The sequence below is a fragment of the Neovison vison genome, chromosome 1 (genome assembly GCF_020171115.1).
Source record: "Neovison vison isolate M4711 chromosome 1, ASM_NN_V1, whole genome shotgun sequence".
Lineage (NCBI taxonomy): Eukaryota > Metazoa > Chordata > Mammalia > Carnivora > Mustelidae > Neogale > Neogale vison.
Window position 1 is genome coordinate 251,625,045 of NC_058091.1, and position 15,132 is coordinate 251,640,176.

At 40.3% G+C, this 15,132-nt stretch overlaps 1 protein-coding gene across 5 annotated transcripts in view; it reads right to left on the reverse strand.

The window, feature by feature from the left end:
* The window catches only part of NSD1 (nuclear receptor binding SET domain protein 1), a 148,469-nt gene that overhangs the window by 107,692 nt on the left and 25,645 nt on the right, over positions 1 to 15,132 (reverse strand). The gene's annotated exons all lie outside the window — the stretch shown is intronic.

Genomic DNA, 15,132 nt, shown 5'->3' on the forward strand with positions numbered 1-15,132 from the left:
CGGGGAGCCTGCTTCTCCCTCTGCCTCTGCCTGTACTCACTCACTCACTCACTCTGACAAATAAATAAATAAAATCTTTTTAAAATAAATAAATAAATAAATACATGTAGATGAGAAAACACAGCATGGATTACAAAGGGAAAGTTTAAATGCCAAGCTGAAAAGCATCCACTGGAAATGTCACACACATTAAACACCACAGCCAATAGGCACTCTGTCTTCCAGTTGCCAGTAATCTATTATTCCAGAAATATTTCAGAAATTTAACTAGTCTCCTCCAGAGGTATAAGATTTGATTCTCACATAGAGGTAGGGATGACGCAAGTACAAAAAATAGTTGAGAGAAGAAAGCTAGCGCTAAGAGATCCTGATACAAATACGAAGTGACCAGAAACAGCAATGTATTCCACAGTTAATCCACATTGCTAGATTCTCAAAGCTAAACCTATTAGATTTCTGGAAATTCTGTATCTGAAGTTTCTGGTTAATAAGTAGGATCAAGGCGCGCCTGGGTGGCTCTGTGGGTTAAGCCTCTGCCTTCGGCTCAGTGCATGACACTAGAAAATTGGATGGTCATTTTGAGCTTTATGCTGAAATTAGTTACATGGAATTAGAATTATATTAGACTAAAGAAAAGTTAGGAACAATAAAGAAAAATCTCCTACTCAATTTTCTTATTAGGTGATTCTCTAACTGAAATCGTTACTTTCTTGGTTTTTTTTTTTTTTGCTTTTTTAAAGATTATACTTATTGGGGCGCCTGGGTGGCTCAGTGGGTTAAGCCGCTGCCTTCGGCTCAGGTCACGATCTCAGGGTCCTGGGATGGAGCCCCGCATCGGGCTCTCCGCGCAGCAGGGAGCCTGCTTCCCTCTCTCTCTCTGCCTGCTTGTGATCTCTGTCTGTCAAATAAATGAAAAAAATCTTTAAAAAAGTAAAAATTAAAATTAAAAAGTAGGATCAAGTACCAACTTAATTAAAGATCAATGACCCAACTTAGCAAGTTCACTGAGTCATTAAGCATATTAAACTGATCAGTGACATGCGTACTTTGAAAACACCATGTCTGGGGCCCAGTATTTGAATTTTAAAAGAAAAATTGGGGTCACCTGGGTGACTCAGATGGTTAAGCATCTGCCTTTGGCTCAGGTCATGGTCCTGGGTTCCTGTTATCAAGTCCCACATCGGGCTCCCTGCTCGCAGGAAACCCACTTCTCCCTCTGCCTCTCTCTCTCATGAATAATAAATAAAATTTAAAAAATAAAAAATATAAGAAAACTCTTGGGGCACCTGGGTGGCTCAGTCAGTTGAGTGTCTAACTTTTGGTTTCAGCTCAGGTTGTGATCTCGTGGGTTTTTTTTTTTTTTTTTTAAGATTTTATTCATTTCTTTGACAGAGATCACAAGTAGGCAAACAGGTAAAGAGAGAGGAGGAAGCAGGCTCCCTGCTGAGCAGAGAGCTGTTGTGGGGCTTGATCCCAGGACCCTGGGTTCGTGACCTGAGCTGAAGGCAGAGGCTTTTAACCCACTGAATCACCCAGGTGCCCCTGATCTCATGGGTCTTGAGATCCAGCCCCAAAAAGGGCTCTGTGCTCAGCAGAAGTCTGCTTTTCTCTCCCCCCCAGCCCTCTCCCCACTCACATACTCTCTAAAATAAGTAACTCTTTAAAAAAAATAAAAATAAAAACAGATCAAACTGAAATTCAGGGTGAGAAGAAAATAACATTTCTGAGAACTTTCTAGTACGTGCCAAGCCCTTTTTCCATAGGTAATTAAAATAATCAGAAAAATTCTAGTAGATGGATATTACCTGCATTTACTATTGAGAAACCCCAAACAGAAAGTTTCCACTAGCACACCATTAATTGCCAAGTTCAACCCTGACTGATCCCCAGAGCCTGGGTATCTACCATCTTACTCTCTTTAAAAGGTTGGACCCAGGCTCTGGAATAAGTTCTGGAGTTAAAAGAATCCTAGGGTCACCATCTAAGGCTTTTTGGCAAACTACAAAAAAGGTGGGGGGAGGGCAACTGGGTTGCTTAGTCGGTTAAGGGTCCAATTCTTGATTTTGCTGCAGGTCATTAGCTCAGGGTCATGAGATCAAGCCCCACATTGGGCTTGGTGCTCGACACTAGTCAGGGAGTCTGCCTGACATTCTCTCTCTCCCTCTGCCCCCTCTCCATGGCACTGTCTCCCATTCTCTCTAAAATAATAGATCTTTCTTTTTTTAAGATTTTATTTACTTGGGGCACCTGGGTGGCTCAGTGGGTTAGGCCTCTGCCTTTGGCTTGGGTCATGGTCTCAGGGTCCTGGGACAGAGCCCCAAATCAGGCTCTCTGCTCAGCGGGGAGCCTGCTTCCCCCCTCTCTGACTGCCTACTTGTGATCTGTCAAATCTTAAAAAAAGATTTTATGTATTTATCTGAGAGAGAGAGAGAGCACAGAGGAAGAAGCAGACTCCCTGCTTAACAGAGATCCAATGTGGAGCTCAACCCCGGACCTGGGATCATGACCTGAGCTGAAGGCAGGCGCTTAACCAACAGAGCCACCCAGGCACCCCTAAAATAATTAGATGTTTAAAACAAAAACAAAGGCCCCTGGGTGGCTCAATCCATTAAGAGTCTGCCTTGGGTTAAGTGTCTGCTCCTACTCAGGTCATGATCCCAGGGTCCTGGGATCAAGACTCTAGACATCCTCCTGCTCTGTGGGGAGTCTGCTTCTCCTTCTGCCCCTTCCCTATTCATTCTCTCTCAAATAAATAAAATCTTAAAAAAAAAAAAAAAAAGACAAAAATTGTCATAAGCTCTACCGACATGATGTATACCTTACAAAAATGAGTACTTGGGGTCGCCTGGGTGGCTCAGTGGGTTAAGCCTCTGCCTTGTTATAAAAATGCACTTGGGATATATCCCTTGCCTTTCTAGAGATTAATTTTTTTTAAGACTTTAGCCTGCATATGTTATTATTTTAAATGACACAAAAAGTATCCTTTTTCTGTATGGTTTAAATGATAGACCACTATTACAAGTCAAAGCTTTAACATTATTTGTCCTTCCAAGAAGACTCTGAATCCAATTTTCAAAATGCTACTACCTTCTATATAACTAATATATGCATTCAAATTATCTTTCTACTAACCACAGAGATTAATTATAGAAAATTGACCCCAGTACCTTTTGTGATTACATTTGTGATAACACAAACCAAAATCTAAAAAATAAATATATAAAAGCAATACTCTTGATTCAGAGCTAAAAGGAAGATAACTATTTCAGGAAATAGTGCCCTGTGTAGTAATTTTTTCCAACTGATTCAGTCTCTCACAAGTCCCAAGTTATTTTCTTTTTACATCTTTAGATACAAATCTAGCTTTCCTCTCGCCAGGAGGGCCAAAATGAGAAATGACTCAGGTATTTATAGAACACTCATTATAGGTGTAAAAAATATATACTTGTGCATCAGAGTACAATTTATATAATCTGTGTATGTGTGATTACATTTACAGAATACTTTTTCATTCCCTCTGAAAAGATTATTGCTTACCTGCTTAACCAGGAATTATTTCAGGCCTCAAAGATACAAAATAAAGACAGTCTGCCAAACACAAATCCCAAACTTGAGTTCTAAATTTAGTGCAGGATACTGCGCACAAAAATAATCAAAACGTAATATGAAAAATGATGTAACAGTATTATAGAAACATACAGAACTTTTACCCTCTTCTCTGAAAACCAAGAAGAAATGACCAGAATGACATGAATATCAGGCTATCTATAAACATCCTTCCCATTAACTAGAAAAGTTGTCATTGTAGTCAACTTAACTACCAAATTTTATTGTTGCCAGTCGTTTAAACTTAAAATATTAGATGTGCTTAAGAACAAATAATATTTTGGGGCACCTGGGTGGCTCAGTGAGTTAAGCCTCTGCCTTCAGCTCAGGTCATGATCCCAGGGTCCTGGGATCGAGCCCCACATCAGGCTCCCTGCTCAGTGGGGAGCCTGCTTCCCCCTCACTCTCTGCCTGCCTCTCTGCCTACTTGCGATCTCTGTCAAATAAATAAATAAAATCTTTAAAAAATAATAATAATAATATTTTGACATACACACCAGAACTTGACAAACAGGTAATATCCTTACAAGACCATTTAATAACTCTTGGGATGACCTACAGAAGAAGCTGATAAACTTTCTCTATTAAGGGCTGGATAGCAAGTATTTTAAATTTTTTAGAGTTTGTTTTTTTTTTTAAGAATTTTATTTATTTGACAGACAGAGATCACAAGAAGGCAGAGACAGAGAGATAGAGGAAGGGAAGCAGGCTCCCCGCTGAGCAGAGAGCCTGATGCGGGACTTGATCCCAGGACCCTGGGATCATGACCCGAGCAGAAGGCAGAGGCTTTAACCCACTGAGCCACCCAGGCGCCCCAGGATAGCAAGTATTTTAGCCTCTTGTAAAACATACAGTCTTTTTCCAAACTACTCAACTTTCACCACAGCACAAAAGTAACCATAAACAACACATAAAAGAACCATGTTCCAACAGAACTTTATATATTGTTACTGGAGTCTGATATGATTTTGTTTTTCTTTTACCCATTCAAAAATGTAAAAGCTATTCTTGGTTCATGGACTGTTACAAACACAGGTGGTGGCCAGATGTATCCAAAGTTTGCCAAACACTATCACTGCTATGTAAACTCTACATATCACATGATAAAAACCGTTCACATTAATTTCAAGTCACATTTAGAACCAAACCAGATTCAATCCTTACTTGATTTTACCTGATAAAAGCTCCAAAGGTCTGAAAACAAAAAAAACAAAAAAAATAAGTTCCAAAAGTAATTTGAGCAAATATTGCCAGTCAAGTGTCTAGCATCATCTCAACAAAAAAGGAAATAGGGAACTTCAAGGGTCAATCTCACTAAAAAATAGCAAATAAACAGGAAAAACTATCACAAGCAACCATCAGAACTGGGTAAACTACTACATCCCTGGGTAACCAAACAAATAGGTAATCAAAAAAAGAAGAAAAAGAGGGGCGCCTGGGTGGCTTGTCAGTTAACAGACAACTCTTGATTTCGGCTCAGGTCATGATCTCAGCATCCTGAGACGAGCCCCTCATAGCATAGGACTCAGTACTCAGTGGGGGAATCTGCTTGAGATCCTCTCTTCCTCCCCTCTGCCCCTCCCCGCAAAACCGCACTTACTCTAGAATAAATCCATCCTTAAAAGAAAAAAAAAAAAAAAAAGGGAAGAATACTTCCAAAATGTGTACAAAAAAATCAACATATGATCCAGCAATTCCACTCCTATATACCAGAAAGAAATGAAAGCAGGCAGTCAACCAGATATTCGCAAACCCATGTTCATAGCAACATATGTATAATATAAAAAAGGTGGAAATAACTCAACTGTGCACCACAGATAACTGGATAAACAGAATATGGTATATCCACAATGGAAGATTAATTGCTATAAAAAGGAACAAAGTTCTCATACATGCTACAACACAGATAAACAGTGAAAGTATTATGCTAAGTGAAATAAACCAAACACAAAGAGATAAAGGTATGATTGCACTTAAGAGTTACCTTACCTACCAGAGGCAGATTCAAAGAGAGATGTCCATAATCTATTATAAGTTACCAAGGGCGGGAAATCTGGGTGGTTCAGCCAATTAAGTGCCTGCCTTCCGCTCCGGTCATGACCCTAGGGTCCTGGAATCAAGTGCCACACTGCACTCCTTGCTCAGCAGGGAGCCTGCAACTTTTCCTGCCTGCCACTCCCTCTGCTTATGCTCACACTCTCTCTCATTTAAAAATAAATAAATATTTTTTTAGAAAAAAGAAGTTACCAGGGGCTAGAGGAAGGGAACAACATGGAATTACTGACAGGAAAGTTTATCTTAAGATGATGGGAAAGTTCTCAATATAGATAATGGTAATGGTTATACGACACTGTAGGTGTAATTAACACCAATGAATCGAACGCTTACATATGGATAAAAGATATGTATCTGGGGGGCGCCTGGGTGGCTCAGTGGGTTAAGCCGCTGCCTTCGGCTCAGGTCATGATCTCAGGGTCCTGGGATCGAGTCCCACATCAGGCTCTCTGCTCAGCAGGGGGCCTGCTTCCCTTTCTCTCTCTCTGCCTCTCTGGCTACTTGTGATCTCTGTCAAATAAATAAATAAAATCTTTAAAAACAAACATACAAACAATTACACAAGGAAAATCAATAAAAGGCATCCAAATTGGAAAGGAAGAAATAAAATGATCTGTTTGCAAGTAAGATGATACCTATATAGGAAACCCTATAAAGTCCCCAAAATAACTATAAGAACAAATAAACTAATTCAGTAAAGCCACAAAACACAAAAATTACTATAAAAAAATTTAGTAGTACTTCTTTATACTAACGATAAACTATCTAAAAATGAAACCAAGAGAATAATCTCATTTACCAATAGCATCAAATAGAATACTTAGGAATAGACCTAACCAAGAAGCTGAAAGACAAACACTGAAAACTGTAAAAACACTGACCAAAGAAATTGAAAAGATACAAATAAATAGAAAAGACATTTGTGTTCATGGACTGGAACACTTAATATTATCAACTGTACATTTTACAGAAAGCAATCTATAGATTCAACTCAATTCTCATCAAAATTACAATGCCACTGTTTATATAAATAGAAAAAAGGGGACACCTGGGTGGCTCAGTTGGTTAACCATCTGCCTTCAGCTCAGGCCATGAAACCAGGGTCCTGGGATCAAGTCCTGCACTGGGCTTCTTGCTCAGTGAGGGGGGCCTGCTTCTCTCCCTCTGCCTGCCACTCCCCCAGCTTGTGCTTGTGCGCTCTTTCTCTCTGACAAGTAAATAAAATCTTCAGAAAGAAAAGGGGCAGCTGGGTGGCTCAGTGGGTTAAGCCTCTGCCTTCAGCTCAGGTAATGATTTGAGGGTCCTGAGATCGAGCCCCACATCAGGCTCTCTGCTCTGCAGGGAGCCTGCTTCCCCCTGTCCCTCTCTGCCTACTTGTGATCTCTCTCTATCAAATAAATGAATAAAATCTTAAAAAAAAAAAAAAAACGAAAAGAGAAGAAACAAAACTGCCTTCCGTTCTTTAAAAAAAAAAAAAAAATTAAAGGGAAAAAAACGCTAAAATTCATATGGAACCAAAAGAGACCCCTGAATAGTCAAAGCAATAATGAGCAAGAACAAATAAGGAAACCTCACACTTTCTGATTTCTGAACATATTACAAAGCTACCGTAATCAAAGCAGACATACTGGGGGCGCCTGGGTGGCTCAGTGGGTTAAGCCTATGCCTTAGGTTCAGGTCATGATCCCAGGGTCCTGGGATCCAGCCCCACATCGGGCTCTCTGCTCAGCAGGGAGCCTGCTTCCCCCTCTCTCTCTGCCTTCCTCTCTGCCTACTTGTGATCTCTGTCAAACAAATAAATAAAGTCTTTAAAAAAAAAAAAAGTAAACAGGCACTGACCAACAGAACAGAATACAGAGCACAGAAATAAACCCATTCACAGTAAACCGATCTTCAACAATGGGGTCAAGAACATACAATGGGGAGGGCGCCTGGGTGGCTCAGTGGGCTAAGCCGCTGCCTTCGGCTCAGGTCATGATCTCAGGGTCCTGGGATCGAGTCCCGCATCGGGCTCTCTGCTCAGCAGGGAGCCTGCTTCCTCCTCTCTCTCTCTGCCTGCCTCTCTGCCTACTTGTGATTTCTCTCTGTCAAATAAATAAATAAAATCTTTAAAAAAAAGAAGAACATACAATGGGGAAAGGACAGTCTCTTCAACAAATGGTATGGGGAAAGTGAATTTCTACTTGCAAAAGAATGACACTGGACCCTTAATTATACCATATACAAAAAAATCTATTCAAAATGAATTAAAGCCTGCAGCTTAAGACCTAAAATTCCTAGAAGAAAATACAGGGGAAACGCTTCTTAACATTGGCCTTGGCAATGATTTCTTAGATGTGAGACCAAAGACATAGGAAATAAGGAAAAACATACACAGGTTCTGCACAGCAAAGGAAATGATCAGGCAACACACAGAATGAGAGAAAATATCTGATAAAAAGGAAATATCCAATATATATAAAGAACTCTTAACAACCGAACAGAAAAAATATCCAAATCAAAAATGGACAAGGGACGCTTCGGTGGCTCAGTGGGTTAAGCCTCTGCCTTTAGCTCAGGTCATGATCTCAATCAGGGTCCTGGGATCTAGCCCCACATCAGGCTCTCTGCTCAGCAGGGAGCCTGCTTCCCTCTCTCTCTCCACCTGCCTCTCTGTCAAATAAATAAAATCTTTTTAAAAAGGGGGGGGGCAAAAGAGGAGCACCTGGTTGGCTGTCAGTAAAGCACACACATGACTCTTGATCTCGGGGTTGTTGAGTTCAAGCCCCACATTAGATACAGAATTTACTTAAAAATAGGGAATAATAAACAGGGAACTTGGGTGGCTCAGTCAGTTAAATCGGCCTTCGGCTCAGGTCATGATCTCCCATGTCAGGCTCTCTGCTCAGCGGGAGACTGCTTCTGCCTCATACTCACCCTCTGTGTTCTCCCACTCTCCCCCCAGACCCCTCTCTTAAATAAATAAAGTCCTAAAAAACAAAATAATAAATAAATGAGAGACTGGCAAAAGATATGAATAGACATTTCTCAAAAGACAACATAAAACGGTTAATAGATATAGTAAAGATGCTCAACATGAGTAATCACCAGGGAAATGCTGGGGCACCTGGATGGCTCAGTCATTAAACATCTGCGTTCAGCTCAGGTTATGATCCCAGGGTCCTGGGTTCCAGCACATCAGACTCACTGCTTGGCAGGAAGCCTGCTTCTCCCTCTCCCACTCCCCCTGCTTCTGTTCCCTCTCTTGCTGTATCTCTGTTAAATATATAAGAATCTTTTAAAAAAAAAAAAAATCACCAGGGAATAAAGTACTGACAGATGCTATAACATGGATAAAACTTGAAAATATGATACTACCTATATAAAAGAAGCCAAGCCCGGGAAGCCACATACTTTAATTCCGTTTATATGAAATGTCTAGTTTTGGTATATCCATTAAGTCAAAAGAGTCCTTTTTCCACAGAAAAAGGAGAGGGTATCTGGCTGGCTCAGTCAATGGACCACGTGACTTCTGATAAACAGGGAACATTAAGTCCAAGCCCCAGACTGGGTAGAGATTACTTAAAAATACAATCTTAGGGGTACCTGGGTGGCTCCAGTCACGATGCCAGGGTCCTGGGATCGAGCCCCACATTGGGCTCTCTGCTAGGCAACGGGGCCTGCTTCTCCCCTCCCCTCGGCCCTGCCTGCCTCTCTGTTTACTTGTGATCTCTGTCAAATAAATAAATAAAATATTGGGATGCCTGGGATGCTCAAATAAAATATTTGAGCTGCCTTCGGCTCAGGTCATGATCCCCGCGTCCTGGGATTGAGTCCCACATCGGGCTCCTTGCACTGCAGGGAGCCTGCTTCTCCCTCTGACTCTGCCTGCCACTCTGTCTGCCTGTGCTCGCTCTCGCTCTCTCTCTCTCTGACAAATAAATAAATAAACTCTTAAAAATAAATAAATAAAATATTTTCAAAAGATCTTAGAAAGGGAGGAGAGAAGGACAATGTGGGGGAGTAACTGTTTAATGAATAAGGAGTTTCTTTTTGTGTGATAAAAATGTTCTGCAACTGGAGTGGTAGTGGCTGCACAACATTATAAATAAAAGAAATGCCAATGAATATACTTTAAAATCATTAAAATGGTAAATTTTTTTTAAAGATTTCATTTATTTGAGATAAAGAGTGCAAATGCAAATGGAGAGGGAGAGGGAAAAGCAGACTCCCCACTGAGCAGGGAGCCTGACGTGGGGCTGGATCCCAGGATACTGAAACCATGACCTGAGCCGAAGGAAGATGTTTAACCAACGGAGCCACCAAGGCACCCCAAAATGGTTAAATTTTAAGTTATTTAAATTTTATCTCATTTTCTTTAAAAGTGTCTAGCTTCCCAAAGTAACTATTTTTAAAATGGAATACTTTACATCTGGTATGATAAACTGGAAGAACATTTTATTACTTCATGGTTACACTTGTACTGTGGTTATTTATTAGTTAACAAATATAATTCAAGTTAGGCAGAAATAAGTTCTTACTCTATATAGAAGTTAACATGTAGCTTTGAAATACAGCACAGATTTTCAGATAACATTTGTCTTTCTAATCATGTTTTTAGGCCCAAACTGACATAGAGACATGAGAAAAGCTAACAATCAAATTTCTATCTCACTTTAATCTTCCATTTACAACAAGACAAGAATCCACTAAAAATACATTAGTAATGAGCAGTGCCCAGTGTCTTTGTAACAAAGGAGGCAGCATAGCAGAGAGAAAATGCTATGAAGCCAGATGGCCTTAATAGGAATACTAGCCCCATCACTTGGGAAACCACTCAATCTATCTAACCTTCCATTTCCTAATGTATAAACCTAAAATAATGACTGTGCCTAGCAACTTGTGGGGTTGTCCTGAGAATTAAATGAGATAATACTTAAGTGCTTAGTAGAGAGCCTGGCTTCCAAGCGTATAGTACTCAATATATGTTATGTATTATAATTAACAATAGGAGCAAATATCCACCATAGGCCATGAACTGTGCTAGGAGTTAATTTTCAAAATATTTTATGCATTAAGAAACTAAACACAGGAATCAAGTCTGGTCCCAAATGGAGTTCTGCGCAATTCCAAAGCCTACATTCTTTCTATAATGTCAAACTGCAAATGTAAGATATTAATCTTTATCACTTTGTCATTAGTTGTCAACTGAGGGAGAAGTTAATTACATTATCTCACATATACTACAGAAAAGTAGAAACATAAAATGATTAATATTGATAAATACTGTTTAAAAGGGGCACCTGGGTGGCTCAGTGGGTTACAGCCTCTGCCTTCGGCTCACGTCATGGTCTCAGGGTCCTGGGATCGAGCCCCGAATCAGGCTCTCTGCTCAGCAGGGAGCCTGCTTCCCTTCCTCTCTCTCTCTGCTTGCCTCTCTGCCTACTTGTGATCTCTGTCTGTCAAATAAATAAATAAAATCTTAAAAAAAATTTTTAAGACTTTAAAAATATATACATATATACACACACATACTATAATGATTTCTACATTGGTCAGTTTTTTTTTAATACGATTTTATTTAGGGGCTCCTGGGTGGCTCAGTGGGTTAAAGCCTCTGCCTTCGGCTCAGGTCATGATCCCAGGCTCCTGGGATCTAGCCCCACATTGTGCTCTCTGCTCTGCAGGGAGCCTGCTTCCTTCTCTCTCTCTCTCTCTCTCTCTCTCTCTCTCTCTCTGCCTACCTCTCTACCTACTTGTGATCTCTGTCTGTCAAATAAATAAATAAAATCTTTTTTTTTTAGAGATTTTATTTATTTATTTGCCAGAGAGAGAGAGGGAGAGAGAGAGCGCTCGCAAGCGAGCACAGGCAGACAGAGAGGCAGCAGAGGCAGAGGGAGAAGCAGGCTTCCCGTCCAGCAAGGAGCCCGATGTGGGACTCGATCCCAGGACGCTGGGATCATGACCTGAGCCGAAGGCAGCTGCTTAACCAACTGAGCCACCCAGGAGTCCCAATAAATAAAATCTTTAAAAAAAAAAAAAAGATTTTATTTATTCACTTGACAGAGAAAGAACACAAGCAGGGGCAGTGGCAGAGGGAGAGGGAGAAGCAGACTCCCAACTGGGCTGGAACCCGCCCCCCCAACATGAGGCTCGATCCCAGAACCCTAAGATCATGAACTGAGCCAAAGACAGACACTTAACCAACTGAGCCACCCAGGCGCCCCTAGTTTGGTCAATTTTAATAAATCCTTAATAACAGTATGGGAAACTCATAACTTTTTTAAAATGGGATTTGATCTATGCTTTTTCTTAATGAGTAGCAGCCTAAATTAAAAAACAGAAAAAGATTAGTATTAGATACAAAAATCAGAGTTCACAACTAAATGTAAGTAGGGAAAGGGGCGCCTGGGTGGCTCAGTAGGTTAAGCCTCTGCCTTCAGCTCAGGTCATGATCTCAGGGTCCTGGGACAGAGCCCCACATTTGGCTCTCTGCTTGGCGGGGAGCCTGCTTCCCCCCCACTCTCTTTGCCTGCTTCTCTCCCTACTTGTGATCTCTGCCTGTCAAATAAATAAATAAAATCTTTTTTAAAAATGTAATGTATATTTTAAAAAAAAAAATAATCCCATCATTTGAACAAAAAGTGGGAGAATTCAGGTAAAGGCCTAAATCTTGACTACCAGCCTCCAAAAACATCCTTTATTGTCCTCACCCTCTCTATCTAATCTTAACATACTGAATTCCTTATTCTCCTAAAGCGTAGCTATTTTTTTTTTTTAAGATTTTATTTATTTATTTGACAGATGAAGATCACAAGTAGGCAGAGAGGCAGGCGAGGCGGGGGCTGGGGGAAGCAGGCTCTGGAGCCTGATGCAGGGCTCGATCCCAGGACCCTGAGATCATGACCTGAGCTGAAGGCAGAGGCTTAACCCACTTAGCCACCCAGGCGACCCTAAAGCGTAGCTATTTCAATCCTTGGAGTCCTAAATCCTATTCCTCTCAGTCTAGAACACACTGCCCTGCCCCAAAGTCTACCATGTATCTTACAAGCGGCTTGCACATAAAAAAACAAAAAAAAACAAAAAGCAAAAACTGGTAAATGAATGAATATACTGTCTCAGTGTTAGTAATTTTCAAAATGCAAAATTAAACTAAAATGTACTCAGTAAAGTCACTTATAATTTAAAACTTAGAAATTAACTATTATAAAACTAATCACATAAAAAATAAGGCAGGGGCGCCTGGGTGGCTCAGTGGGTTAAGCCGCTGCCTTCGGCTCAGGTCATGATCTTGGGGTCCTGGGATCGAGTCCCGCATCGGACTCTCTGCTCAGCAGGGAGCCTGCTTCCCTCTCTCTCTCTGCCTGCCTCTCTGTCTACTTGTGATTTCTCTCTGTCGAATAAATAAATAAAAATCTTTAAAGAAATAAAAAAATAAAAAATAAAAAAAATAAAAAATAAAAAATAAGGCAAATTCATTGTTACAACAATATTACCCTGATATCAAAACCTGACAAAGACATCACAAGAAAAAAATAGACAAATACACCTAATGCACGAAGATGTAAAAAGATGTAATGCATGAAGACATAAAAAGAAAAAAGAAAATATCAGCAACCCAAATACAAAAACCTATAAAAAATATTGTACAAGTTTATCCCAGGAACGCAAAACTGGTTCAAAATACCAAAAATCAATGTAAAGTCATTAAAATATTAAAGAGGGGCGCCTGGGTGGCTCAGTGGGTTAAGCCGCTGCCTTCAGCTCAGGTCATGATCTCAGGGTCCTGGGATCGAGTCCCGCCTTCGGGCTCTCTGCTCAGCAAAGAGCCTGCTTCCCTCTCTCTCTCTCTGCCTGCCTCTCAGTCTACTTGTGATTTCTCTCTGTCAAATAAATAAATAAAATCTTTTTAAAAAAATTAAAGAATTAGGGGGAGGGGGCACATGGGTGGCTCAGTTGGTTAAGTGTTGAACTCCTGATTTCAGCTCAGGTCATGATCCAGGGGTCCTAGAGATTCTGTCAGGGTGACAGACCCTCTCCCTCCATGCCCTCCCCTGACATATGTGTGCATGTGCACTTTCTCTAAAATGAATAAATAAATAAAATTAAAAAAAAAAAAAACTGGGGCCCACGGGTGTCTTAGTCCTTGAGCATCTGCCTTCAGCTCAGGTTATGATCCCAGGGGGACCCTGCTTCTCCCTTTCCTTCTGCCCCTCCCCGTACACATGATCTCTCTCTCTCTCTCTCAAATAAAATCTTTAATAAATAAATACATAAATAAAATTTTAAAAATAAACTTTAAAAAAAAAGGGAATAAAGAGGGAATGGAATATACCAAAATTAAGTTTTTGTACAGTGAAGGAAACCATCAACAAAATGACAAGGTGACCTACTAAATGGGAGAAGATATTTGCAAATGACATATCTTTTTTTTTTTTTTTAAGATTTTATTTATTTGGCAGAGACAGAGATCACAAATAGGCAGAGAAGCAGGCAGAGAGAGAGAAGGGGGGTGAAGGAGGCTCCCCACTGAGCAGAGAGCCTGATGCGGGGCTCGATCCCAAGACCCTGAGATCATGACCTGAACCAAAGGCAGAGACTTAACCCCTGAGCCACCCAGGCGCCCCTGCAAATGACATATCTAATATGGAATTAATACCCAAAATATATAAAGAATTTATACAAGTCAACATCAAGAAAACCCAAATAATCTGATTTTAAAAGGGGCAAAGGACCTGAATAGACATTTTCCCAGGGAAGACATACAGGTAGCCAGGAGACATGAAAAGATGTTCAACATCACTAATCATCAGGGATAATACAAATCAAAACCACAAGATATCACATCACATACATGAGAACAGCCAAAATCAAAAACACAAGGAATAACAAGTGTTGGTGAGAAAAAAGAACCCTCATGCACTATTGTGGTAATGCAAATTGGTGGAGCCATGGAAGAAAACAATATGGAGGTTCCTCAAATAATTAAAAACAGAAATATTTTATTATCCAATAATTTCACTACTAAGCATTACCCAATGAAAACAAAAATGCTAATTCAAAAAGACATATGCACCCCTATGTTTATACAGCATTATTTATAATAGCCAAGATATGGAAGCAACCCAAGTACCCATCAATAGATGAATGGCCTAAATAAAGATTGATACACACACTAGAGTATTACTCAACTATAAAAGAATAATGAGATTTTGCCATTTGCAACAACACAGACCCAGAGGGTATAATGCTAAGTGAAGTAAGTCAAATAGAGAAAAACAAAAACCATGTAATTTCAGTCATGTGTGGGATTTATGAAACAACGAGAAAAAGAGAAACAAACAAACAGAATCTCAAATATGGAGAACAAACTAGTGGTTGCCAGAGGGGAGGTGGGGAACTGGGAAAATAAAGAAAATTAAGAGTACACTTGTGATAAGCACTGAGTAATGTATAGAACTGCAGAATCAGGGGCACCTGGATGGCTCAGAG